The following is a 26,227-nucleotide window of genomic DNA, read 5'->3' as shown; positions in this document are numbered from 1 at the left end:
AGTACACAGTGGCAGAATACCTGACCACTGTGACTGACCCAAACTTAAGGAAAGCTTTGACTAAGTACAGACTCAGTGAGCATAGCCTTACTATTGAGAAAGGCCGCCGTAGGCAGACATGGCTCTCAAGAGAAGACAGGCTCACTGCCCACAAAATGAGGTGGAAACTGAGCTGCACTTCCGAACCTCCTGCCCAATGTATGACCATATTAGAGAGACATATTTCCCTCAGATTACACAGATCCACAAAGAATTCAAAAACAAATCCAATTTTGATAAACTCCCATATAAACTCCCATATCTACTGGGTGAAATACCACAGTGTTCCATCACAGCAGCAAGATTTGTGACCTGTTGCCACAAGAAAAGGGCAACCAGTGAAGAACAAACACCATTGTAAATACAACCCATATTTATGCTTATTTATTTTCCCTTGTACCTTAACCATTTGTACACTGTTAAAACACTGTATATATACATAATATGACATTTGTAATGTCTTTATTGTTTTGAAACTTCTGTATGTGTAATGTTTACTGTTTATTTCACTTTTGTATATTATCTGCCTCACTTGCTTTGGCAATGTTAACACATGTTTCCCATGTCAATAAAACCCCTTGAATTGAATTGAGAGACAGAGACAGAGAGACAGAGACAGAGACACAGAGAGAGAGAGAGAGAGAGAGAGAGAGAGAGAGAGAGAGAGAGAGAGAGAGAGAGAGAGAGAGAGAGAGAGAGACTCAGAGAGAGAGAGAGAGAGAGAGAGAGAGAGAGAGAGAGAGAGAGAGACTCAGAGAGAGAGAGAGAGAGAGACTCAGAGAGAGAGAGAGAGAGAGAGAGAGAGAGAGACAATTGTATAATTGTTGTTATGTAAAGTCAAATGACCAGGTTGAGTGATAAAGAAAACTGTGAACAGGACTTGTTGTGTTCATGGAGTCATTCGACAGACAAGCAGTGATAGAAAGCAACAAAAAATCAGCAACTATCAAACAACATTCTTCCATTTGTATCTCTCTGTGCCTTGACTGCAAAAACATCTTCTAATCAAACGATGAGCTCATCAAAATGTGCTCAATGGAGACATGAGAGTAAAAAAATGTGGCCACAAAAGGATCAAAGAAGAAAATTGGGGAGGAATTGGAGATGAGCGGTATACATCATTGTAGTTTGCTGTGTAACTGTGCTATGAGAGAAAGCCTGCAGGGAACACGAGACCACCCAACCAGAAAGCTTCTGGTTTCTGACAATGGCAGCTCCTAACCAGTTAGTTAACCCGCCTCTTTCTGACCACAGAACATTTCTGTACACGCCTCTTTCCTTCCTCTCTTGTTGGTGACATTGTTTGCGTACGGTTTGGCGCGGTTTGGTATTCCTTAGACTTACGACACTGTCTCCCAAGTTTTAAAAAATTATCATGCGACAGCAGCTATAACCAACAGTTAAAACAGTGTGATCTGACAGGGCTTGACTGGCAGGGCTTGACTGGCAGGGCTTGACTGGCAGGGCTTGACTGGCAGGGCTTGACTGGCAGAGCTTGACTGGCAGAGCTTGACTGGCCATTTCATATTATATTATATTATATTATATTTCAGATTCATATTATTATATTCATATACATTATTAAGTTTACAGTAACCGATGTGTTTCGTGTCGTGTTGTCGTCAACATCTTGGAGGACTGTATGTTTGAATGAAGGACACTTACGTACGTTGGATTGCTGAAGCAAGGCCAAGGACTCTTGTCTCTTTGCTTCCTGTTTGTCTGTTAACAGAGGGACACACGGAGAGAGAAGAGGAATAGGAGTTAGTCACATGGATTGATCGACTAGTTAGGTTCATTCTCACGTCCACACGTCTCTCTTGCATATGTTACTCACACAAGAGAGCAACCAACGTCAACACACATTCATTCATGGCTTTCGGACAGACATAGAAACAAATTCATAAACTACGCGCGCACTAATATGCTACTGCTCCAGGGATATCTACATGACTAGGTCACACATCTTCAGTGTGTTCTGATTGTAATCTTAAATAATGCAATGGACCTTTTCAGAGAGAATGGACCTTTTTAGAGAATAGACTTACAGTCAGAGATGCATGGACATTCGCCTCAGAGAGAATAGTCGCCTCAGAGAGAATGGAACCTCAGAGAGAATAGACCCTCGCATCAGAGAGAATGGACCATGCCTCAGAGAGAATGGACCAACTGAGCTCTTAGAGAACCAGAAGCCTCAGAAGGATTGGTCTTCATAACAGAGGGAATGGATCTTCTCCTCAGAGAGAATGGACCTTCACCTCAGAGAGAATGGACCTTCGCCTCAGAGAGAATGGACCTTCGCCTCAGAGAGAATGGACCTTCACCTCAGAGAGAATGGACCTTCGCCTCAGAGAGAATGGACCTTCTCCTCAGAGAGAATGGACCTTCACCTCAGAGAGAATGGACCTTCACCTCAGAGAGAATGGACCTTCTCCTCAGAGAGAATGGACCTTCACCTCAGAGAGAATGGACCTTCTCCTCAAAGAGAATAGACCTTCACCTCAGAGAGAATGGACCTTCGCCTCAGAGAGAATAGACCTTCACCTCAGAGAGAATGGACCTTCACCTCAGAGATAATGGACCTTCACCTCAGAGAGAATAGACCTTCACCTCAGAGAGAATAGACCTTCACCTCAGAGAGAATGGACCTTCACCTCAGAGAGAATGGACCTTCACCTCAGAGAGAATGGACCTTCACCTCAGAGAGAATGGACCTTCGCCTCAGAGAGAATGGACCTTCTCCTCAGAGAGAATGGACCTTCACCTCAGAGAGAATGGACCTTCTCCTCAAAGAGAATAGACCTTCACCTCAGAGAGAATGGACCATCGCCTCAGAGAGAATGGACCTTCACCTCAGAGAGAATGGACCTTCGCCTCAGAGAGAATGGACCTTCACCTCAGAGAGAATGGACCTTCACCTCAGAGAGAATAGACCTTCACCTCAGAGAGAATGGACCTTCTCCTCAGAGAGAATAGACCTTCACCTCAGAGAGAATAGACCTTCACCTCAGAGAGAATGGACCTTCACCTCAGAGAGAATGGACCTTCGCCTCAGAGATAATGGACCTTCACCTCAGAGATAATGGACCTTCACCTCAGAGAGAATGGACCATCACCTCAGAGAGAATGGACCTTTGTTTTCAACACATCTAAATACTGAAAGTGGTACAGGTGGAGCAAGAGATTCTATATTCCAATACCCACTGGACACAAACTGGGTTGAATCAACATTGTTAATTTTCTCAGTGCCGAAAGAAATTAGAGGAAACATTGTTGACGACGTTGAATCAATGTAGAAAACTGATTCGATTTGCAAAAAAAGTCATCAAAGTAAAGGGCATTTCATCTTTTATGTCCCACCTAACTTTTAACCTACATCCAACGACATGGTGAAATGTTTTGTTGATTTCACATTAAATTCACGTTAGTGGGCAACTCAAACCAAATATAAGTCAAAACTAGACGTCGAAACTGACGTCTTTGCCCAGCGGGTAATGTGAATTATGTGGCAGACCATAGCAGGCAGCCACACCATTTTTAAATATGTACCGCAGATCACTCAACACAACCAGAAAGACGCGACGCATGACAGCTGGGTCATTTCAGTTTTCCCAACGCAACACTAGTTCACATGTTCAAACCACAACTTGAACCCATTGCTGGGCTATCAAATGTCACCAAAACAGAGGTATTGGCCCTTTACTTAGACTGCTCCTGCACCTGGGGAGTCAACACCTTGGCTTTTACACAGACCTCACATACCCAGCTGCTGTCTACCTTAGGCCTGGTTCTGATGTCTGCATGTGTCTGCTAATACGTTTAGCCGAGATTCACTCTCAGATCCAGGTCTATTAACGTGTTAGAAACAACTAGCGACTAGCCTTAGGCTAAGGTAACAGTTAGCGTCTCGCTGGAGGTTATAGTATCTGCAGAAAGTCTTCACACTCCTTGAATTTTTCCACATGTTGTTGTTTTACAACCTCAATTTAAAATGGATTAAATAAAGATGGGGGGGAGGGGGGGTCTGTCACTGGCCTTCACACAATACCCACGAAATGTCAAAGTGGAATTATCTTTTTTCGAAATATCTACCAATTAATTACAATTGAAAATCTGAAATGTCTTGAGTCAATAAGTATTTAACCCCTTTGTTATGGCAAACTTAAATAAGTTCAGGAATAAAGACTTGCTTAACAAGTCACATAATAAGTTACATAGATCAATGTTCAAATAATAGTGTTTAACATGATTTTGGAATGACTACCTCATCTCTGTACCCCACACATACTAACCTCGCTTTATTGTATTGGTGAGAGGTTAAAACATTTTTTTTTTTTTTTTTTGGGGGGGGGGTATGATATTGGTGTCTCACTCATCATTAGTCACAATTCATTATCCGTAATTATACACATTAATTTAGAAGTGTTTAGAAACATATGCTATTCTTATATATGATCCTGGCCTTCTAGCCTTAATTTCTCAGAACCAGAACAGACTGACGGGTTTCAGGCCATTTTGAGCCTGTAATCGAACCCACAAACACTGATGCTCCAGATACTCAACTAGTCTAAAGAAGGACAGTTTTATTGCTTCTTTAATCAGGACACCCGTTTTCAGCTGTGTGAACATAATTGCAAAAGGGTTTTCTGAACTTGGATTAGCTTGAAAATAAAACTTGGATTAGCTATCACAACGTGCCATTGGAACACAGGAGTGATGGTTGCTGATAATAGGCCTCTGTACACCTATGTAGATATTCTATAAAAAAAATCTGCCATTTCCAGCTACAATAGTCATTTACAACATTAACAATGTCTACACTGTATTTCTAATAAATTTGATGTTATTTTAATGGACAAAAAAATGTGGTTTTCTTTCAAAAAACAAGGAAATTTGTAAAGGATCCCAAATTTTTGAACGGTAGTGTATATATTTTCGTATAAAAGCGTTTCCAACGACATTTCTCGCATAATTAATTTTACTAACACATAAAGATCCCACCTCGTCTAAGCGTATTTAGTTTTGTCGACATTTTGAACCTTTTTCTTTTTCCCCGTCTGGCCTGTCTGGACATTTTTCATCCCACATGTACTTTATATACATAAAGAGGTTGGATGGAAACCTGCTTACTGTCCCCATATGTTTGGATCTCACAGTATTAGCACATGTCTGAAGATGAATATATATCTGATTGATGATTCATAAAGGTGAATTCTGTTTTTCCTGAATGACAATGGTCCTTTTCAGCAGTGCCTTTAAGCTTGGAGCTTGAAATCAATAATAAAGATCTAATTGTTTAAGCATTATGCTAGCCAACTGCTTTGGTATTGATATTTTCCTATTAAACTTTGCCATTTGTCTCGACAGTAAAAAGCTGAACCTTGGTACGTTGTATGTCAAGTGCTTTCCATCCGGCTTAGTTCACAATTCCTATCTACGTTTGAAGGTCTCCACTTTGACTAGAAGAGGGTACTGTGAAACAAAGAAGACTCTTTCCTCTTGAGCAGAAACACCAACTGGTGGACTGGATTCCTCACAGACAGGCATGGACTAGTGACAACCTGCCACCCCCCACCCCCACACAGACAAATTCTTTAAAGACAAGTTGTGTTTTTTTGAACAACTGTCATTAGTCTGCTGCCTCCTCCCTTGTTGTGGTGAACAGCTGAACTGTTCTTTACGTCCAAGAAAATTACAGAAAATAACTGTGTTTACAGTTTACAGACTCTTTCAGTGGCAGTTGAAAAACAGAAGTAAACGTTTTAGTAAACGGTGAAAAGGGGAAAATCTTTACATGATTTTGATTTATTACTTAAAACAGGATGAACCGGTTTTTAGGATCAACTCCAAACACAGACCTTTGACCCATAAAACAGTTAAATTTGCATTGTGTTAACAAACTGCATCTTCTCTAGATGTATAGTTATCTATCACTCCAGTGTTCCGTTTGTGCTTTACCCGTTTGAAGTTGCAGAAGAGCAGAAACCAAGCGTGTCATATCTACATGTTGTTATCTATAGCGAATAGCCACCTGTGAGCTAGGAGTTTGGTTAACGGATCCAACAAGTGTTTCTCTCGTTTCAAACCCTCATTAAAAAAGGTCTTTCATCACACCACCACCAAGCTAAAAACCTCTTCCTATCCTCACTGCTTTTACTGTTGGCGTAGCTAGCTAGTCGGTTATTTCTGCCCGGCTACTGAAATAGATAGGCCAGTAGTGATAAACGCCAAGCGATACGAGGTTTGGATCGTCACTGTGTTTGCATAGAGAGACTCGGGGTATGACAGCTGTCATTCATTTGTATCAAATCAAATCAAATCAACTCAAATCAAATCACATTGTATTAATTTGCCTCCTGTCACAGGGGGGGAGATCAACAACATTCAATATAGTAGTTTTTATCCAGGCACTTGGTAACTCAATAAGACGGTGAGTCTCAAGGAATTCCATAAACGCTCTGCACTCTGTCTGTAATCCGTTCGATTCAGCAGATTCGGGTAAGATTTGTTTGATCAGATTTGCATTTGGTTATGTCTGTTTGGAAGCATTTGCTGACCACATAAATGGGCTCTTGCCACGGGTGCTATTAACGTAGGAACATGTCAACCTTGACTTGGCATCGACTTGTTACACGGGCGTCACAAATCCCAAAACACTGTGTACTATTGGTCACACCTACATGGTAAAGCACCATTAGTCAAAGCAACGCCACTAGAATAACAGTTACAGAGATGTTCTGAGAAACACCAAAGTCACTGCTTTCAGGTTGGTTTATAAAAGGAAACACTTCTGTTTTAATGATCACAATCACTGCAGTGCACACAGAGGAGAGGCGCTAGCTAGCTTGCTAAAGGAAGTGTGGGGCATGGGGCCTGGGCCGGGAATTAGACTGACTAGAATATTGATTGTACCCATGAGTGTACTGTCATATTTCCGTCACCTTATGGGCTTTTCCCCGTTCTAGTCAGTCAAACAAATAGATGGATTTCTATGTGCCTCCAGTCTTACCACCATCTCAATGCTAGATTACGTGCTAAGGGAATGGAGAAACGGGCTAGGCTACAAGTCCCACCTCAGGCAATGCTAGATTACGTGCTAAGGGAATGGAGAAACGGGCTAGGCTACAAGTCCCACCTCAGGCAATGCTAGCTTACGTGCTAAGGGAATGGAGAAACGGGCTAGGCTACAAGTCCCACCTCAGGCAGTGTGCAACAGGCTAAACGGCTGGGAATGGAGAAACGGGCTGAGCAGGTCCCACCTCAGGCAATGCTAGTTACGTGCTAAGGGAATGGAGAAACGGGCAGGCTACAAGTCCCCCTGGGCAATGCTGCTTATGCGTGCAGGGAATGAGAAACGGGCTAGGCTACAAGTCCCACCTCAGGCAGTGTGATAGCTTTTTTACATTTACATCATTTAGCAGGTGCACTTATCCAGAGAGACGTACAGTAGTGGGGGCAACAGGCTAAACGGCTGGGTGTTATGCTCTACAGGGCTGAGCAGGACCCACCCTGGGCTGGGTGCTATATGCGGTGCAGTGCTGTGCTACGAGGCTGGGCCCCACCTTGCCTCGAGTCCTGTCTCAGTGAAGGTTGTTTGCTTGCTAAGAGCTTGAGCCCAGGCTCAGGGCTGGGTAGCCTCTCAGTGCTACAGTGCTGAGCAGGCCCCACTCTGGGCTGGGTGCTGTGCTCTACAGGGCTGAGCAGGCCCCACCCCGGGCTCCAGTCTCACCCATTACTTGATAGCGCTGTCAGGCCAGCTGGACCGGAGCCCAGTCTCTCCTCTGTACCTCTCCCACAGTGACTAACTCCAAAGAAATGACCTCCACTCACTCTACCCAGCCTCTCTGTGTGCTGCCTGCAAACTCGGAGCATGTCAGCACAGGGTCCAGAAACATAACAGAATCACTTTTCTTTCTTTCTTCATTTGGTTCCGTCATGTTAGGCAACTACAATCATCGTCACTGAATGGATCTCTGTACCTGATTGTGCCAAGGAGCCGTATAGACTCTCCAGTTTGGTAAACACCTAGAGAGTTAGTCTCGTATCTGGTAAACACCTAGAGAGTTAGTCTCGTATCTGGTAAACACCTAGAGAGTTAGTCTCGTATCTGGTAAACACCTAGAGAGTTAGTCTCGTATCTGGTAAATACCTAGAGAGTTAGTCTCGTATCTGGTAAATACCTAGAGAGTTAGTCTCGTATCTGGTAAACACCTAGAGAGTTAGTCTCGTATCTGGTAAATACCTAGAGAGTTAGTCTCGTATCTGGTAAACATCTTAAGTTGTCTTTATCTGAAACACCTAGAGAGTTAGTCTAAGGTTCTGCATAAGTTTTTGCATAAGTTAATCTGAAAATGTGGTAAACACCAGAGAGTTAGTCTGGTATCTGGTAAACACCTAGAGAGTTAAAACCTATCAAATCATAAAGAGTTAACATTGATCAATAATAAACATTTTAGAAATGATTTAGTCTCAAATCTGGTCAAAAACACCAACAGAGTTAGTCTGCATATCTGGTAAATTATTTAGAGTTAGTCTGTATCTGGTAAACACCTAGAGAGTTAGTCTCATATCTGGTAAATACCAGAGAGTTAGTCTCGTATCTGGTAAACACCTAGAGAGTTAATCTCGTATCTGGTAAACACCAAGAGAGTTAGTCTCGTATCTGAAAGGATCTTAAGTTGATTGATTGAAGACAACTAAGGTTTTGCATAAGGTTTTGCATAAGTTTTTGCATAAGCAAACGTGAAAATGTTGTAGATCGACAGAGGCAAATGTGGTTCTTCTACAGTGCACGGTGTGAAAAACCTCAAATCATAAAGCATAACATTGATCAATAATAAATCATTTTATTGAAATGATTTACATTTTGTTTCCAAATGCTCATCAAAATACATCAACAGATAAGGACTGCATACAAGTATTGTATTATTTAAGTCGGCTGTTGTTGTCTCTCCCAAAGTGACAGGAACACTGTTTATTGCTTGTGTGAATGTCACCAGTGGCTATTGGTAATGTCACACCTCCATTTAAATCTTATTGGTAATTACAGGCTAATGTCACACCTCCATATAAATCTTATTGGTAATTACAGGCTAATGTCACACCTCCATTTAAATCTTATTGGTAATTACAGGCTAATGTCACACCTCCATTTAAATCTTATTGGTAATTACAGGCTAATATCACACCTCCATTTAAATCTTAATGGTAATTACAGGCTAATATCACACCTCCATTTAAATCTTATTGGTAATTACAGGCTAATATCACACCTCCATTTAAATCTTATTGGTAATTACAGGCTAATATCACACCTCCATTTAAATCTTATTGGTAATTACAGGCTAATATCACACCTCCATATAAATCTTATTGGTAATTACAGGCTAATATCACACCTCCATTTAAATCTTATTGGTAATTACAGGCTAATGTCACACCTCCATTTAAATCTTATTGGTAATTACAGGCTAATATCACACCTCCATTTAAATCTTATTGGTAATTACAGGCTAATGTCACACCTCCATTTAAATCTTATTGGTAATTACAGGCTAATGTCACACCTCCATTTAAATCTTAATGGTAATTACAGGCTAATGTCACACCTCCATATAAATCTTAATGGTAATTACAGGCTAATATCACACCTCCATATAAATCTTAATGGTAATTACAGGCTAATATCACACCTCCATTTAAATCTTAATGGTAATTACAGGCTAATATCACACCTCCATTTAAATCTTAATGGTAATTACAGGCTAATGTCACACCTCCATATAAATCTTAATGGTAATTACAGGCTAATGTCACACCTCCATTTAAATCTTAATGGTGATTACAGGCTAATATCACACCTCCATTTAAATCTTAATGGTAATTACAGGCTAATGTCACACCTCCATTTAAATCTTAATGGTAATTACAGGCTAATGTCACACTTCCATATAAATCTTAATGGTAATTACAGGCTAATGTCACACCTCCATATAAATCTTAATGGTAATTACAGGCTAATGTCACACCTCCATTTTAATCTTTAAAGGAATGGTTTCCCCTGAAGCTTTGGAAATCAACATTTAATAACAGAAACTCTATGAAATGTTATAGTTATTGTTGAGTTTAATCATTCTAGTGTTTTCCAGTGACATGACATATTGATAGATAGTGTGTACCGCACCTGTAACTTTTTGCCTGTTTGCAACTTTAAAACCTTCTGCACATTCCATAGGTTTTATTTCAGCGTAGAAGAACAGCTGTGGTTGGAAACAAATGGGGTTTAACAAGTAAAGACAAGTGCTGAGAAGGAGGTAAAGAAATTACAGTTTAAAAAACACACATGTGAGCTTGTATATGTTGCCAGCCGGGAAAACAACCTCAACAAAGCTAAATATATTTGCATTACTCGCACTGCCACCCGGACATTTAGGCAGTCCACTCCGAGTGCATCTCAGTGCTGCAGGCGTCACTACAGACCCTAGTATACCCGGACCAATGTTGAAAACTCAATGCCCCCCCCTTTGCTAAAAATATTTTCTGAATACTCTAAAATCTCAGGAAATAAAATGGAACGTGGAGGGGGGGAAAAAAATAATGACAATAGAAAAAAATAATAACTCCTGATCTAAAGCTTTAAGTGGACCACAAAAAATATCAAATACTTAGGATGCTTATATAAATATAACTTCATCCCATTACTCAACAATATGAAAGCAGATTTAATTCAATGGAATAATCTTCCCATAAATCTTACAGGTACAATAAACCTCTTCAGAACGGCATGGCTCCAAAATGTTTTCAGATGTATTCTGGGTAATATGAATGACCCTATCCGAAGACATTCTTTTAAAAAGTATACTCGATCATAACAAACTTTATACAGGCAAATAAAACTCATGGGATAAAAAGGAACATCTTCCTAATAAGTCTGAGGTGGTTTTAACCTTCCAGACTTGAAATTGTATCTGCTCACCACCCAGGGCTTTACCTTGCGAAATATACTTTGTTAAATGCACTAAAGGGGGGAAATGGGTACATATTGAAGATGTGCATGCTCATCCCCAGAATCGTTTCACTTGTCTATTTTCAAATGATAAAGAACATTAACAACTTCAAATGAAACATAACAGAATTTTAAAAAACAATTTTGGACTGACCAAAATGCAGAGTGTACAAAACATTAGGAACATGACATTAGGAGGGGGTATAATGGCGCTGGAGGAGATGGAGGATAAAACAAATAAAAAATAAAAGGATTTACTTCAGATACCGATCAAGGCCCAAATCCCCGTCATTCGCATGAAGGAGAGACAGAAATATAGGGGTCGTAGGTCAGGGTGCCTTGTAAGAATCCGACAGCGAGTGGGTGACCCACCTCTACCATCAGTTCTAATAGTCAACGTGCAATCATTCGATAATAAACTGGATGAGCTCCGATCAAGACTATCCTACCAACGGGACATTAAAAACAGTAATATCTTATGTTTCACCTAGTCGTGGCTGAGCGAGGAGGCAGCGCTCCTAGTGGCCAGGGACTTTAATGCAGAGAAAGTTTTACCTAATTTCTACCAGCACGTTACAACAAGAGGAGAAAAAAAACTCTAGACCACCTTTACTCCACACAGTGACACGTACAAAGCTCTCCCTCAACCCTCCATTTGGCAAATCTGACCATAACTCTATACTCCTGCTTCCTGCTTACAAGCTCAAACTAAATTAGGAAGTACCAGTGGCTCGCTTAATACCAAAGTGGTCAGATGACGCAGATGGTAAGCTACAGTACTGTTTGCTAGCACAGACTGGAATATGTTCCGGGATTCTTCCAGACGGCATTGTCCTCAATGCACCACATCAGTCACTGGCTTCATCAATAAGCGCATTGATGACGTTGCCCCCACAGTGACCATACATACATACCCCAACCAGAAGCCATGGATTACAGGCAACATCTGCCCTGAGCTAAAGAGCAGTGCTTCCTCTTTCAAGAAGCGGGACTCTAACATGGACGCTTATAAGAAATCATGCAATGCCCTCCGATGAACCATCCAACAGTCAATACAGGACTAAGATTGAATCCTACTACACCTGCTCCAACGCTCATCGGATGTGGCAGGGCTTGGAAACTATTACGGACTACAAAGGGAAGCACAGCTGCGAGCTGCCCAGTGGCACGAGCCTACCAGACCAGCTAAATGACTTCTATCCACACTTCGAGGCAAGCAACACTGAAGCATGCATGAGAGCACCAGCTGTTCCGGACGACTGTGTGAGTACCAGCTGTTCCGGACGACAGTCTCTATAGCCGGTGTGAGTAAGAGCATCCTGACTGGTTGCATCACTGCCGGGTATGGTAACTGCTCGCAAGGCACTACCGAGGGTAATTGCAAACGATTCCAGCCACCCTAGTCATAGACTGTTCTCTCTGCTACTGCACGGCAAGTGGTTCCCGGAGCACGAAGTCTAGGTCCAAAAGGCTTCTTAACAGCTTCTACCCCCAAGCCATAAGACTCCTGAACAGCTTACCAAATGGCTACTTGATACCTCTACCTTCATGTACACGTACCTCAACTAACCTGTGCATCCGCACATTGACTCTGTACTGGCACCCCCTGTATACAGCCTCCACATTGACTCTGTACTGGTACCCCGTGTATATAGCTTCCACATTGACTCTGTACTGGTACCCCCTGTATATAGCCTCCACATAGACTCTGTACTGGTACCCCCTGTATACAGCCTCCACATTGACTCTGTACTGGTACCCCCTGTATACAGCCTCCACATTGACTCTGTACCGGTACCCCCTGTATTGAGCCTCCACATTGACTCTGTACCGGTACCCCCTGTATAGAGCCTCCACATTGACTCTGTACCGGTACCCCCTGTATATAGCCTCCACATTGACTCTGTACCGGTACCCCCTGTATACAGCCTCCACATTGACTCTGTACCGGTACCCCCTGTATAGAGCCTCCACATTGACTCTGTACTGGTACCCCCTGTATATAGCCTCCACATTGACTCTGTACAGGTACCCCCTGTATAGAGCCTCCACATTGACTCTGTACTGGTACCCCCTGTATATAGCCTCCACATTGACTCTGTACTGGTACCCCCTGTATATAGCCTCCACATTGACTCTGTACAGGTACCCCCTGTATAGAGCCTCCACATTGACTCTGTACCGGTACCCCCTGCATATAGGCTCCATATTGACTCTGTACTGATACAGCCTCGTTACTGTTGTTGCTCTTTAATTATTTGTTATATATTTATTGTTTTATTGTTTACTTCAGTTTATTTAGTAAATATTTTCTCAACACATATTTTTTCTTAAAACTGCATTGTTGGTTAAGGGCTTGTAAGTAAGCATTTCACTGTGAGGTCTACTACACCTGTTGTATTCAGCATTTCACTGTGAGGTCTACCTACACCTGTTGTATTCAGCATTTCACTGTAAGGTCTACTACACCTGTTATATTCAGCATTTCACTGTAAGGTCTACTACACCTGTTGTATTCAGCATTTCACTGTAAGGTCTACTACACCTGTTGTATTCAGCATTTCACTGTAAGGTCTACTACACCTGTTGTATTCAGCATTTCACTGTAAGGTCTACTACACCTGTTGTATTCATCATTTCACTGTAAGGTCTACTACACCTGTTGTATTCAGCATTTCACTGTAAGGTCTACTACACCTGTTGTATTCAGCATTTCACTGTAAGGTCTACTACACCTGTTGTATTCAGCATTTCACTGTGAGGTCTACTACACCTGTTGTATTCATCATTTCACTGTAAGGACTACTACACCAGTTGTATTCAGCATTTCTAGGTCTACACCTGTTGTATTCAGCATTTCACTGTGAGGTCTTCCTACACCTGTTGTATTCAGCATTTCACTGTAAGGTCTACTACACCTGTTGTATTCAGCATTTCACTGTTGTATTCAGCATTTCAGGTCTACTACACCTGTTGTATTCAGCATTTCACTGTAAGGTCTACTACACCTGTTGTATTCAGCATTTCACTGTGTCTACTACAGGTCTAGGTCTACTACACCTGTTGTATTCAGCATTTCATAAGGTTCACCTGTTATATTCAGCATTTCACTGTAAGGTCTACTACACCTGTTATATTCAGCATTTCACTGTAAGGTCTACTACACCTGTTGTATTCAGCATTTCACTGTAAGGTCTACTACACCTGTTGTATTCAGCATTTCACTGTGAGGTCTACTACACCTGTTGTATTCAGCATTTCACTGTAAGGACTACTACACCTGTTGTATTCAGCATTTCACTGTGAGGTCTACCTACACCTGTTGTATTCGGGCTCATGTGACAAATAGATTTTGATTTGATTTGATTGGGAACATGACGTAGACTGACCAGGTGAATCCAGATGAAAGCCAACGGTTCACCTGTAAAATACACTTTAATCCGTGTAGATGAAGGAGAGGAAACAGGTTAAAGAGGGATTTATAAGCCTTGAGACATGGATTGTGTATGTGTGACATTCAGAAGGTGAATGGGCAACTCACAATATTTAAGTACCTTTGAAATGGGGCATGGTAGTAGGTGCCAGGCGCACCGATTTGAGTGTGTCAAGAACTGCTACGCTGCTGGGTTTTTTCAAGATGGGTTTTTCACGCTCAACAGTTCCCCGTGTGTATCAAGAATGTTCCGCCACCCAAAAGATATCCAGCCAACTTGACACAAGTGTTGGAAGCATTGGAGACAACCTGGGCCAGCACCTGTGGAATGCCATTCGACACCTTGTGGAGTCCAAAGGCGGTTCTGAGGGCAAAAGGGGCGGTTCTGAGGGTAAAAGGGGTGGTTCTTAGGGTAAAAGGGGCGGTTCTGAGGGCAAAGGGGGCGGTTCTGAGTGCAAAAGGGGCGGTTCTGAGGGTAAAAGGGGCGGTTCTGAGGGCAAAGGGGGCGGTTCTGAGGGAAAAGGGGGCGGTTCTGAGGGCAAAAGGGGCGGTTCTGAGGGCAAAATGGGCTGTTCTGAGGGCAGAAGGGGGTGCAACTCCATAGTAGAAAGGTGTTCCTAATGTTTTGCTCACTCAGTGTAAATGTCTCTTTCTGTACATTTCAAGGCATGGTGTATGAGGGTGAGGTACCCGATAGGTTGGTCGATACTTCACATCCTCCATCGTTAACACAATGGAACGGTCAAATACTTTATTATCTAAATGTTGAAAGTGCTTGTGGGTGACAGAGAGAAACTAAATGGTGCAGTTTGAGGCCATGTGGCGGAGAATGATGCGGGCTCTGGATGTTGCAACATTGGTGCAGGGACTTTGGGTCTTCGGTCGGGTCACTGATGCTGGGCGATAGGCCTGGCTCATAGTCGGCGTTCCAATTCATCACAAAAGGTGTTCGATGGGGCTGAGGTAAGGGCTCTGTGCAGGCCAGTCAAGTTGTTCCACACCGAACTTGACAAACAATTTTTTTAGGACCTCGCTTTGTGCGTGGCGGCACTGTCATGCTGAAACAGGAAATGGCCTTCCCCAAACTGTTGCCACAAAGTTGGAAGCGCAGAATCATCTAGAAAGTCATTGTATGCTGTACCGTTAAGATTTCCCTTCACTGGAACTAAGGGGTCTAGCCTGCCAGATGGTGAAGCGTGATTCATCGCTCCAGTTTCCACTGCTCCAGAGTCCACTGCTCCAGAGTCCACTGCTCCAGAGTCCACTGCTCCAGAGTCCACTGCTCCAGAGTCCACTGCTCCAGAGTACACTGCTTCAGAGTCCACTGCTCCAGAGTCCACTGCTCCAGAGTCCACTGCTCCAGAGTACACTGCTCCAGTTTCCACTGCTCCAGAGTCCACTGCTCCAGAGTACACTGCTCCAGAGTCCACTGCTCCAGAGTCCACTGCTCCAGAGTCCACTGCTCCAGACTCCATTTCGGCCAACGCTTGTGCATAGTGATCTTAGGCTGGTGTGTGTGCGGCTGCTCAGCCATGGAAACCCATTTCAGGAAGCTCCTGATGAACTGTTATTGTGCTGACATTACTTCCAGAGGCAGTTTGGAACTCGGTAGTGAGTGTTCCAACCGAGGACAGGAGATTTTTACGCGCTGGGCGCTTCAGCACTCGCCGGTCCCGTTCTGTGAGCTTGTGTGGCCTACCACTTTGCGGTTGAGCCGTTGTTGCTCCTAGATGTTTCCACTTCACAATAACCACACTTACATTTGACCAGGGCAGCTTTACCAGGGCAGAAATTTGCCGAACTGACTTGTTGGAAAGGTGACATCCTATGACGGTGCCACGTTGAAAGTCACTGAGCTCTTCAGTAAGGCCATTCTACTGCCAATGTTTGTCAATGAAGATTCAGAGAAATAAGCTTTTTTTGTGCAGTATGGAACATTTCTGGGATCGTTTCTTTCAGCTCATGAAACATGGGACAAACACTTTACATGTTGGGTTTATATTTGTGTTCAGTGTACTCATGTATATGTAGCGTAAGTCCGTGAGTCAAGATAGATTTTTTTAGATGGGTTCACAGAGGGGGAGGAAAACCCCCACAATATTGGAGCTTTAGACAACAATTTCTCAAGTTGGGATCAATAACGTATTACTGTACACTTCTAGTCCTTATTTCACCAATTCTGACGGACAGACAGCTGCTTCAGGGCACCAGGTGTGAAATCTATGTGATAAATAAAATCAATGACTTAAATGGCCCAATTATCTACAATTAAAACACCCAGGGAACAATCAGACACAGAGATGAATACAAGTGTTAAAATAAAATCTCTCTCTCTCTCACACACAATTCAATTTCAATTTAAAGGACTTTATTGGCATGTTTACATTGCCAAAACAAGTGAAGTAGATAATAAAAAAAGTGAAATAAACAATAAAAAGCAACAGTAAACATTACACTCAGAGAAGTTCCACAAGACATTCACAAAATAATAAAGACCTTTCAAATGTCATATTGTGTCTATATACAGTGTTGTAATGACGTGCAAATAGTTAAAATACAAAAAGGGAAGATAAATGAACATAAATATGAGTTGTATTTACAATGGTGTTTGTTCTTCACTGGTTTTATCTTTTCTCGTGAAAACAGGTCACAAATCTTGCTGCTGTGATGTCACACTGTGGTATTTCACCCAGTAGAAATGGGAGTTTATCAACGTGATGTCACACTGTGGTATTTCACCCAGTAGAAATGGGAGTTTATCAGTGATGTCACACTGTGGTATTTCACCCAGTAGAAATGGGAGTTTATCAACGTGATGTCACACTGTGGTATTTCACCCAGTAGAAATGGGAGTTTATCAACGTTTTCAAATTCCTTGTGGGTCTGTGTAATCTGAAGGAAATATGTGTCTCTAATATGGTCATACATTGGACAGGAGGTTAGGAAGTGCAGCTCAGTTTCCACCTCATTTTGTGGGCAGTGTGCACATAGCCTGTCTTGTCTTGAGAGCCATGTCTGCCTACGGCGGCCTTTCTCAATAGCAAGGCTATGCTCACTGAGTCTGTACATAGTCAAAGATTTCCTTAAGTTTGGGTCAGTCACAGTGGTCAGGTATTCTGCCACTTTGTACTCTCTGTTTAGGGCCAAACAGCATTCTAGTTTGGTCTGTTTTTTTGTTAATTCTTTCCAATGTGTCAAGTAATTATCTTTTAGTTTTCTCTCTCTCTCTCTCTCTCTCTCTCTCTCTCTCTCTCTCTCTCTCTCTCTCTCTCTCTCTCTCTCTCTCTCTCTCTCTCTCTCTCTCTCTCTCCCCTCTCCCTCCTCTCTCCTCTCTCTCTCCCTCTCTCTCCCCCTTTCGAATGGGCCCGTGATGAGGAAATGAAAAAAGGAAGTGTGCGAGAGTCTGGGCTCTTTCCATCTCACACTGGCACAGTGAGAATACCACTCCTCTCCTCTGCTATCAACAGTTGGCAGAGGAAAGCTGTGGTGACAGGCTTGTTGGAATACAATGATGAGTGTTCTACGAATTCCATGTCCACTGGATAGATAGAACACATGAGTAAATAACGATGTCAGGGGGTTGTCAAGAAAGGCTCTGTTCTGAATCTGAGGTTTTCTTAAATTATTGCTTACCTTTTTACAATCCATATTTGACACTTACTATATTCTCTGTTTTGAACAAGTACTACCGAGTCAAATGAACTGTTCAAAACACTGAATACAGTGTTATAGGCTATACTTTTACGTACCTTCACAATAATAACAAAGTTTACATTTAAAGGTCTAGTACAGTCAAAAACGTGATTTTACTGTGTCGCCACACTATGGGGTTGGAATAATATTGTGAATTTGTGAAAATTGTGATAATTCCCGTTTAGTGTTAGAGCTGTTGGGAAAAATTTACTAAAATTACAGCCTATTTTGTTGGGATGGCGTTTTGGCCTGCCAGGTGACATCACCAGGCGGAACATTTAGTTAAGAATGTTCCACATTTCTCTGTCAATAACATTTAGTTTTCAGTTTCCCCTTCCCCACTCAGACCACTCCCAGACAGACTTTGCAAAAGTCTTGCTTGAGAAATTGCTTGTGCTATCTAAAATCACTGCGAAATACATTTTCCATAACAAAATATACAGTATTTTCAGCTGTTTTAAGCTCAATTACAAAAACCTAAAGACACAAAAACAAAACTTAAGAACTGGCAGCATAGAAATAGCACACATAGAACAGATCTACGACTTGCTTATTTACAATGACAGCCTTCCAGGGAACAGTCCGGTTCAGGAGCAGAACAACAGATTTTTACCTTGCCAGCTCGGGGATTCGATCCAGCAACCTTTCAGTTACTGGCTCAACGCGCTAACCACTAGGCTACCTGCCGCCCCAATGACAGATCTATAGCACACTTTGTGAATTCGGTAGGGTTGCCCAAAAAGTTACATATTGCCACTTTAAGCATGACTTGACCGACCATACAGCCCATCACTTCGACAGGAACAATTAGAGTACGTTCGACTTTTACAGCTTTAAGGCATTCTGTGTGAGCTCGCTGGCTCTGGTGACATCCTATAGCGAGTGTTCTCTGGGAGAGCGGTATTCTTTTACAGCTTTAGGGCATTCTGTGAGAGCTCGCTGGCTCTGGTGACATCCTATAGCTAGTGTTCTCTGGGAGAGCGGTATTCTTTTACAGCTTTAGGGCATTCTGTGTGAGCTCGCTGGCTCTGGTGACATCCTATAGCTAGTGTTCTCTGGGAGAGCGCTAATTATTTTACAGCTTTAAGGCATTCTGTGTGAGCTCGCTGGCTCTGGTGACATCCTATAGCTAGTGTTCTCTGGGAGAGCTCGCTGGCTCTGGTGACATCCTATTCTTTTACAGCTTTAAGGCATTCTGTGTGAGCTCGCTGGCTCTGGTGACATCCTATAGCTAGTGTTCTCTGGGGAGCGTGTTATTATTTTACAGCTTTAAGGCATTCTGTGTGAGCTCGCTGGCTCTGGTGACATCCTATAGCGAGTGTTCTCTGGGAGAGCGCTATTCTTTTACAGCTTTAAGGCATTCTGTGTGAGCTCGCTGGCTCTGGTGACATCCTATAGCTAGTGTTCTCTGGGAGAGCGCTATTCTTTTACAGCTTTAAGGCATTCTGTGTGAGCTCGCTGGCTCTGGTGACATCCTATAGCTAGTGTTCTCTGGGAGAGCGCTATTCTTTTACAGCTTTAAGGCATTCTGTGTGAGCTCGCTGGCTGTGGTGACATCCTATAGCTAGTGTTCTCTGGGAGAGCGCTATTCTTTTACAGCGCTATTCATTTTACAGCTTTAAGGCATTCTGTGTGAGCTCGCTGGCTCTGGTGACATCCTATAGCTAGTGTTCTCTGGGAGAGCGCTATTCTTTTACAGCTTTAAGGCATTCTGTGTGAGCTCGCTGGCTCTGGTGACATCCTATAGCTAGTGTTCTCTGGGAGAGCGCTATTCTTTTACAGCTTTAAGGCATTCTGTGTGAGCTCTGGTGACATCCTGGCTCTGGTGACATCCTATAGCTAGTGTTCTCTGGGAGAGCGGTATTCTTTTACAGCTTTAGGGCATTCTGTGAGAGCTCGCTGGCTCTGGTGACATCCTATAGCTAGTGTTCTCTGGGAGAGCGCTATTCTTTTACAGCTTTAAGGCATTCTGTGTGAGCTCGCTGGCTCTGGTGACATCCTATAGCTAGTGTTCTCTGGGAGAGCGCTATTCTTTTACAGCTTTAAGGCATTCTGTGTGAGCTCGCTGGCTCTGGTGACATCCTATAGCTAGTGTTCTCTGGGAGAGCGCTATTCTTTTACAGCTTTAAGGCATTCTGTGTGAGCTCGCTGGCTCTGGTGACATCCTATAGCGAGTGTTCTCTGGGGGAGCGCTATTCTTTTCCTTGCTGTTTCACAGAAGAACGTCGGCCAGGGTGTGGCAGAAGGGGGAAGGGAGAGCTTTTAAAAATATGAATTTCCACCCAACTATTACAAAGCATAATGTTTTGAGGGATCAATGTCGCTACATCTCTATATATGTCTATTGTGATGAAGAAACAAAGAAAAACGTGTCTGTTTCGTTTGATCATAACTCTTCGAGGTAAATACACGCCTGAAGTTACAACAGCGTAGTTGTTCTGTTATTCAAACACATTCTGTATCTTCGTTTCTGAGCCAGATTTTTGTTTTTAAACGATGTCTCTATGTGCTGCAGGAGTCTTGATTATTTTCCCCTCTTTTCCTCAGACCTGGTTTCAATTAGTAAGTATTTCCTAACCACTACATTCCATTACCATACCCCACCCACCCTCCTAAATTCTCTCTCTATCCACCCTGGCTAGAATCCCAGGATAAAACGAATCGACTTAAAACTGCGAGCGAGAAAGTCCGTAAAACTCCACCCATGTCAACACGTTAAACTGAGAAAACGTTTTTTGTTTGTTGCTAAATTCGAAATGTACCGTTTTTTGTTATACTATATTAAACCCGTTACTATATTACACTCTGAAACCCGTTGGTTTCGTGTTTATAAATATGTTGTTCTAAGACTTCTGTACATGATTGCAGATTGTGTGCAATTCTTTTCTCTCTCTCTCTCTTCCCTTGGTGCGCCTCCCTGAACCAGAAGCAGGAGGAGGTGAAGGACTTGTAAAGAGAGTAGAATCCACACCCAAGTCTGTAGGCTATCTTAAAACGCTTTATGGGGGACTGCCTTTACTGATAGCCATTTCTTAGCAAATAATTACTCATACTCAACACAAACACTCGACTTGATAGATTAGAGGCAAATAGAACAAATATAATTTAACTTGACAGGTTTTACATCAATGATGATGTTTGGGGCGGTTTCTTTAAACAACTCTCTTTTTTCTTTACTGCGTGCAGGGCAGGGTTAGGATAAGAGGATCAATATCCACGTTGCTGAGATGAAATCACAACCGGACTAGGCAATACATTTGCATGGGTTTTTTAAATTATATATATTTTTAAATTGTATAACACATCCCCGGGAAACTTAAATGAGTCCTTAAGTCCTTCACGTGAGTGGCGTCGCTTCATATACCCCAGCCAGCTGTATTTAGTGCACCGTAACAGAGAGTGAAATGAGAAGTGAGACCCATGTCACCGTTCATGTGGGTGGGTGGGGACACACACCCACTTCATCTCGTGTTCTACATTACAGCACCGCGGACCACCACCCTTCCTCTTCAGTTACTGTGGTGAAAGACTATCATTCTTATTTTCAAAAATGTTATGTCAATTTAGCTTTAAAACAGCACGATTGCCACATCACATATGCATTATAACTTTTGGGGGGAGTTGACCAGATATGATACCATCACCATCATAAATTGTTAAAAATCATCTAAATTAAAATTGTGATGACAAAAGTAAATTGTTGTTTTTACCTGAGCAGTCTGAGCTGCAACAACTTCAACACAGCAACTTGAGCATCGTTGGCAATGTCCTCTTTCCCTCCTGCTGTCCCAGCAGTCGATAAAAGCACGTCTTCTTCTTCCCAATCAAACGTTCTTTCTCACTTCTAAAATACTTGTCTTTCTCTATCAACCCGAGTCTCCCTCCGTGTCCAGGGCGTTTTTCTTTCTCCCCTCCCTTCTCACTCTCTCCCCTTAGAGAGTGCGTGTTGCCTTTTTTTTTCTAGTCTGCGTGGCTGTTGCTCCGGGCGATGCAGAATGGTTGGACATGCGAACGGGTAGGGCTACTGGTCTTGGATAAAGGGAGGAATAGAGGGCGGGAGGTAACGGGAGGTGTAGAAGGGAGTGGCCGTAGTCTCCCTTTCTGTCTCTGCCCATCCAATGCAACTTGACTCAGGGGGACATAACATAGTAAACTAAATCCGGGACATTCAAATGATACAAAACAAAAATACAAACGCAACATGCAACAATTTCACGATTTTATTGAGTTACAGTTCATATATGGAAATACGTCAGCTGAAATGGATTCATTGGGCCCTAATCTATGGATTTGTTATACTTGGGCAGGGTGGTTTCACCACGGTCCTGTTCCCCAACAAAATACATTTATAACAGAGTTTTAGAGAGTAAAGAAACTCAAATACATGTGTTTCAAATATACATTAAAAAAACATATGTTTCTTTGAAGAAATGCTCTCTCTTGTTTCTCTATAATCTTTTGCAATACTTTTTTTTGTTGGAATCGATAGGAATTTAACAATATAATCTTTTGTGAAGGAGCTTTGGTTGAAACGGAGCAGTTATAATTGTATTGCTTTGAATAACTGTCCAACTTTACTCTCTCAGATTCAAGAGATTGAAAACTTGAAACAAACCTTTGTTATGATATATTACAAGCGTCCCAAATGGGAGCCTATTCATAACTGGCACCAGAGTCCTGGTCAAAAGTAGTGCACTTTAAAGGGAACAGGGGACAGTTTGCAAAAACAAGGTGGCAGGTAGCCTAGTGGTTAGAGTGTCGGACCAGTAGCTGAAAGGTTGCTGGTTCAAATACTTCAGCTGATAAAGTGAAACATTTGCTGATGTGCCCTTGAGCAGGGCATTTAACCAGAATTTGTTCCAGGTGAGCTGTACTATTGCTGTACTACTGCTGTAAAACAGCACCTATCCAGGTGTATATTAAAAAATACTGTTCTTCATACCATAGAAAATACTGTTCTTCATACCATAGCAAATATTGTCATTCATACCATAGAAAATACTGTTCTTCATACCATAGAAAATACTGTTCTTCATACCATAGAAAATACTGTTCTTCCTACCATAGAAAATACTGTTCTTCATACCATAGAAAATACTGTTCTTCATACCATAGAAAATACTGTCCTTCATACCATAGCCAATACTGTTATTCATACCATAGAAAATACTGTTATTCATACCATAGAAAATACTGTTCTTCATACCATAGCAAATATTGTCATTCATACCATAGAAAATACTGTTCTTCCTACCATAGAAAATACTGTTCTTCATACCATAGAAAATACTGTTCTTCCTACCATAGAAAATACTGTTCTTCATACCATAGAAAATACTGTCCTTCATACCATAGAAAATACTGTTCTTCCTACCATAGAAAATACTGTTCTTCATACCATAGAAAATACTGTTCTTCATACCATAGAAAATACTGTCCTTCATACCATAGAAAATACTGTTCTTCATACCATAGAAAATACTGTTCTTCCTACCATAGAAAATACTGTTCTTCATACCATAGAAAATACTGTCCTTCATACCATAGCCAATACTGTTATTCATACCATAGAAAATACTGTTCTTCATACCATAGCCAATACTGTTCTTCATACCATAGAAAATACTGTTCTTCATACCATAGCCAATACTGTTATTCATACCAAAGCCAATACTGTTCTTCATACCATAGAAAATACTGTTCTTCATACCATAGAAAATACTGTCCTTCATACCATAGAAAATACTGTCCTTCATACCATAGAAAATACTGTTCTTCATACCATAGAAAATACTGTTCTTCCTACCATAGAAAATACTGTTCTTCATACCATAGCCAAGACTGTTCTTCATACCATAGAAAATACTGTTCTTCATACCATAGCCAATACTGTTATTCATACCATAGCCAATACTGTTCTTCATACCATAGAAAATACTGTCCTTCATACCATAGAAAATACTGTTCTTCATACCATAGAAAATACTGTTCTTCATACCATAGCCAATACTGTTCTTCATACCATAGAACATGCTGTTCTTCATAGAAAATACTGTTCTTCCTACCATAGAAAATACTGTTATTCATACCATAGAAAATACTGTTATTCATACCATAGAAAATAGCCATAGAAAATACTGTTCTTCATACCATAGAAAATACTGTTCTTCATACCATAGCCAATACTGTTCTTCATACCATAGAAAATACTGTTCTTCCTACCATAGAAAATACTGTTCTTCATACCATAGAAAATACTGTTCTTCATACCATAGAAAATACTGTTCTTCATACCATAGAAAATACTGTTCTTCCTACCATAGAAAATACTGTTCTTCATACCATAGAAAATACTGTTCTTCCTACCATAGAAAATACTGTTCTTCATACCATAGAAAATACTGTTCTTCATACCATAGCCAATACTGTTATTCATACCATAGCCAATACTGTTCTTCATACCATAGAAAATACTGTTCTTCATACCATAGAAAATACTGTTCTTCATATCATAGAAAATACTGTTCTTCCTACCATAGAAAATACTGTTATTCATACCATAGAAAATACTGTTATTCATACCATAGAAAATACTGTTCTTCCTACCATAGAAAATACTGTTCTTCATACCATAGAAAATACTGTCCTTCATACCATAGAAAATACTGTTCTTCATACCATAGAAAATACTGTTCTTCATACCATAGCCAATACTGTTCTTCATACCATAGAAAATACTGTTCTTCCTACCATAGAAAATACTGTTCTTCATACCATAGAAAATACTGTTCTTCATACCATAGCCAATACTGTTCTTCATACCATAGAAAATACTGTTCTTCATACCATAGCCAATACTGTTCTTCATACCATAGAAAATACTGTTCTTCATACCATAGAAAATACTGTTCTTCATACCATAGAAAATACTGTTCTTCATACCATAGCCAATACTTCACTGTATAATTTCACCCTCATTGCGATTGCCTCATTTTCAATGCTAGTCTCACGGCAGCAACTCAGCAGCTGTGGCTGGCCGCTCTTTCAACTCCATCCAGCCTGACTTTGTCTACACACGTCCTAAAATAGCATTATACATATCATCTTTGTTACTAGCATTAATGTCAAATACATCCCAAATGGCACCCTATTCCCTATATAGTGCACTACTTTTGAGCAGAGTCCTATGGGCAATGGCACCCTATTCCCTATATAGTGCACTACTTTTGACCAGAGGCCCCAGTACATAGGGAATAGGGTGACATTTATGGCGTAGACATGCAGGGGCGTTGTCTAACTTGGTTCTAGGTAGGCTACTCTTTCAGAAGTTATTGTCCTGAACTGAATACACAGGACCAGTGGGCACGTAGCGAAAGGTGTTCTATCGAGAACATTTATAAAATATATTTTTTGTTTGTTTTGTTCATGCGACGCTGAATATGTATATGATTAAATAGAACAACATGACGAGCTAACTTGAATTAACATCTTGAGAGTTTTTTTCAAATTCATGTAGAGTTTTGGAGATTCTGATTTCAGATGAGATATATGTGAATTTTTCTCATTTACTCAGATATTAGCCGTTTTTCTTTTGTCCCTTGAGCCACCGCTAGTCAAACTGAATTAAACTGGATGTCTTTCTAGGATTTCCTTAAATGTCAATCAGCAGTGCAATTGATCACTGATAAAGGGGACAAATTGATCACTGATAAAGGGGACAAATTGATCACTGATAAAGGGGACAAATTGATCACTGATAAAGGGGACAAATTGATCACTGATAAAGGGGACAAATTGATCACTGATAAAGGGGACAAATTGATCACTGATAAAGGAGACAATTGATCAATTGATTGATGAACTGTTCCCAGAAATGTTCCGCTGTTATCAATAGATTCTTAAAACATTTTTTATTATTAAAAATAAATAATAAATAAAGTGTTTTCTGTGTGCGTACGTGTTTGTGCATACTTACAGGTAGTGTGTGTGTGTGTGTGTGTGTGTGTGTGTGTGTGTGTGTGTGTGTGTGTGTGTGTGTGTGTGTGTGTGGGGTGTGT

General features: G+C 41.4%; 1 protein-coding gene across 10 annotated transcripts in view; it reads right to left on the bottom strand.

Annotated features, from left to right (window-relative positions):
• ahnak (AHNAK nucleoprotein) overlaps positions 1-22,151 on the bottom strand; it is a 61,863-nt gene extending 39,712 nt beyond the window's left edge. For 5 of the 10 annotated variants that reach the window (XM_052487376.1, XM_052487378.1, XM_052487373.1 and 2 more), the window contains exons 1-2: positions 21,881-22,147; positions 1,709-1,761 (exon numbers count right to left, since the gene is read on the bottom strand). The gene's annotated coding sequence lies outside the window, so the exon portion shown is untranslated. Of the gene's footprint in view, positions 1-1,708; positions 1,762-21,880 lie in introns of all 10 variants that reach the window. The other 5 variants (XM_052487374.1, XM_052487375.1, XM_052487379.1 and 2 more) reach the window with 2 other exon arrangements.
• Between the last annotated feature and the right edge of the window lie 4,076 nt (positions 22,152-26,227).

Source organism: Oncorhynchus keta, chromosome 30 (assembly GCF_023373465.1).
Source record: "Oncorhynchus keta strain PuntledgeMale-10-30-2019 chromosome 30, Oket_V2, whole genome shotgun sequence".
Taxonomy (NCBI): Eukaryota; Metazoa; Chordata; class Actinopteri; order Salmoniformes; family Salmonidae; genus Oncorhynchus; species Oncorhynchus keta.
Note: the sequence above shows the minus strand (reverse complement) of the source record. Positions and strands in the feature narration are given on the sequence as shown.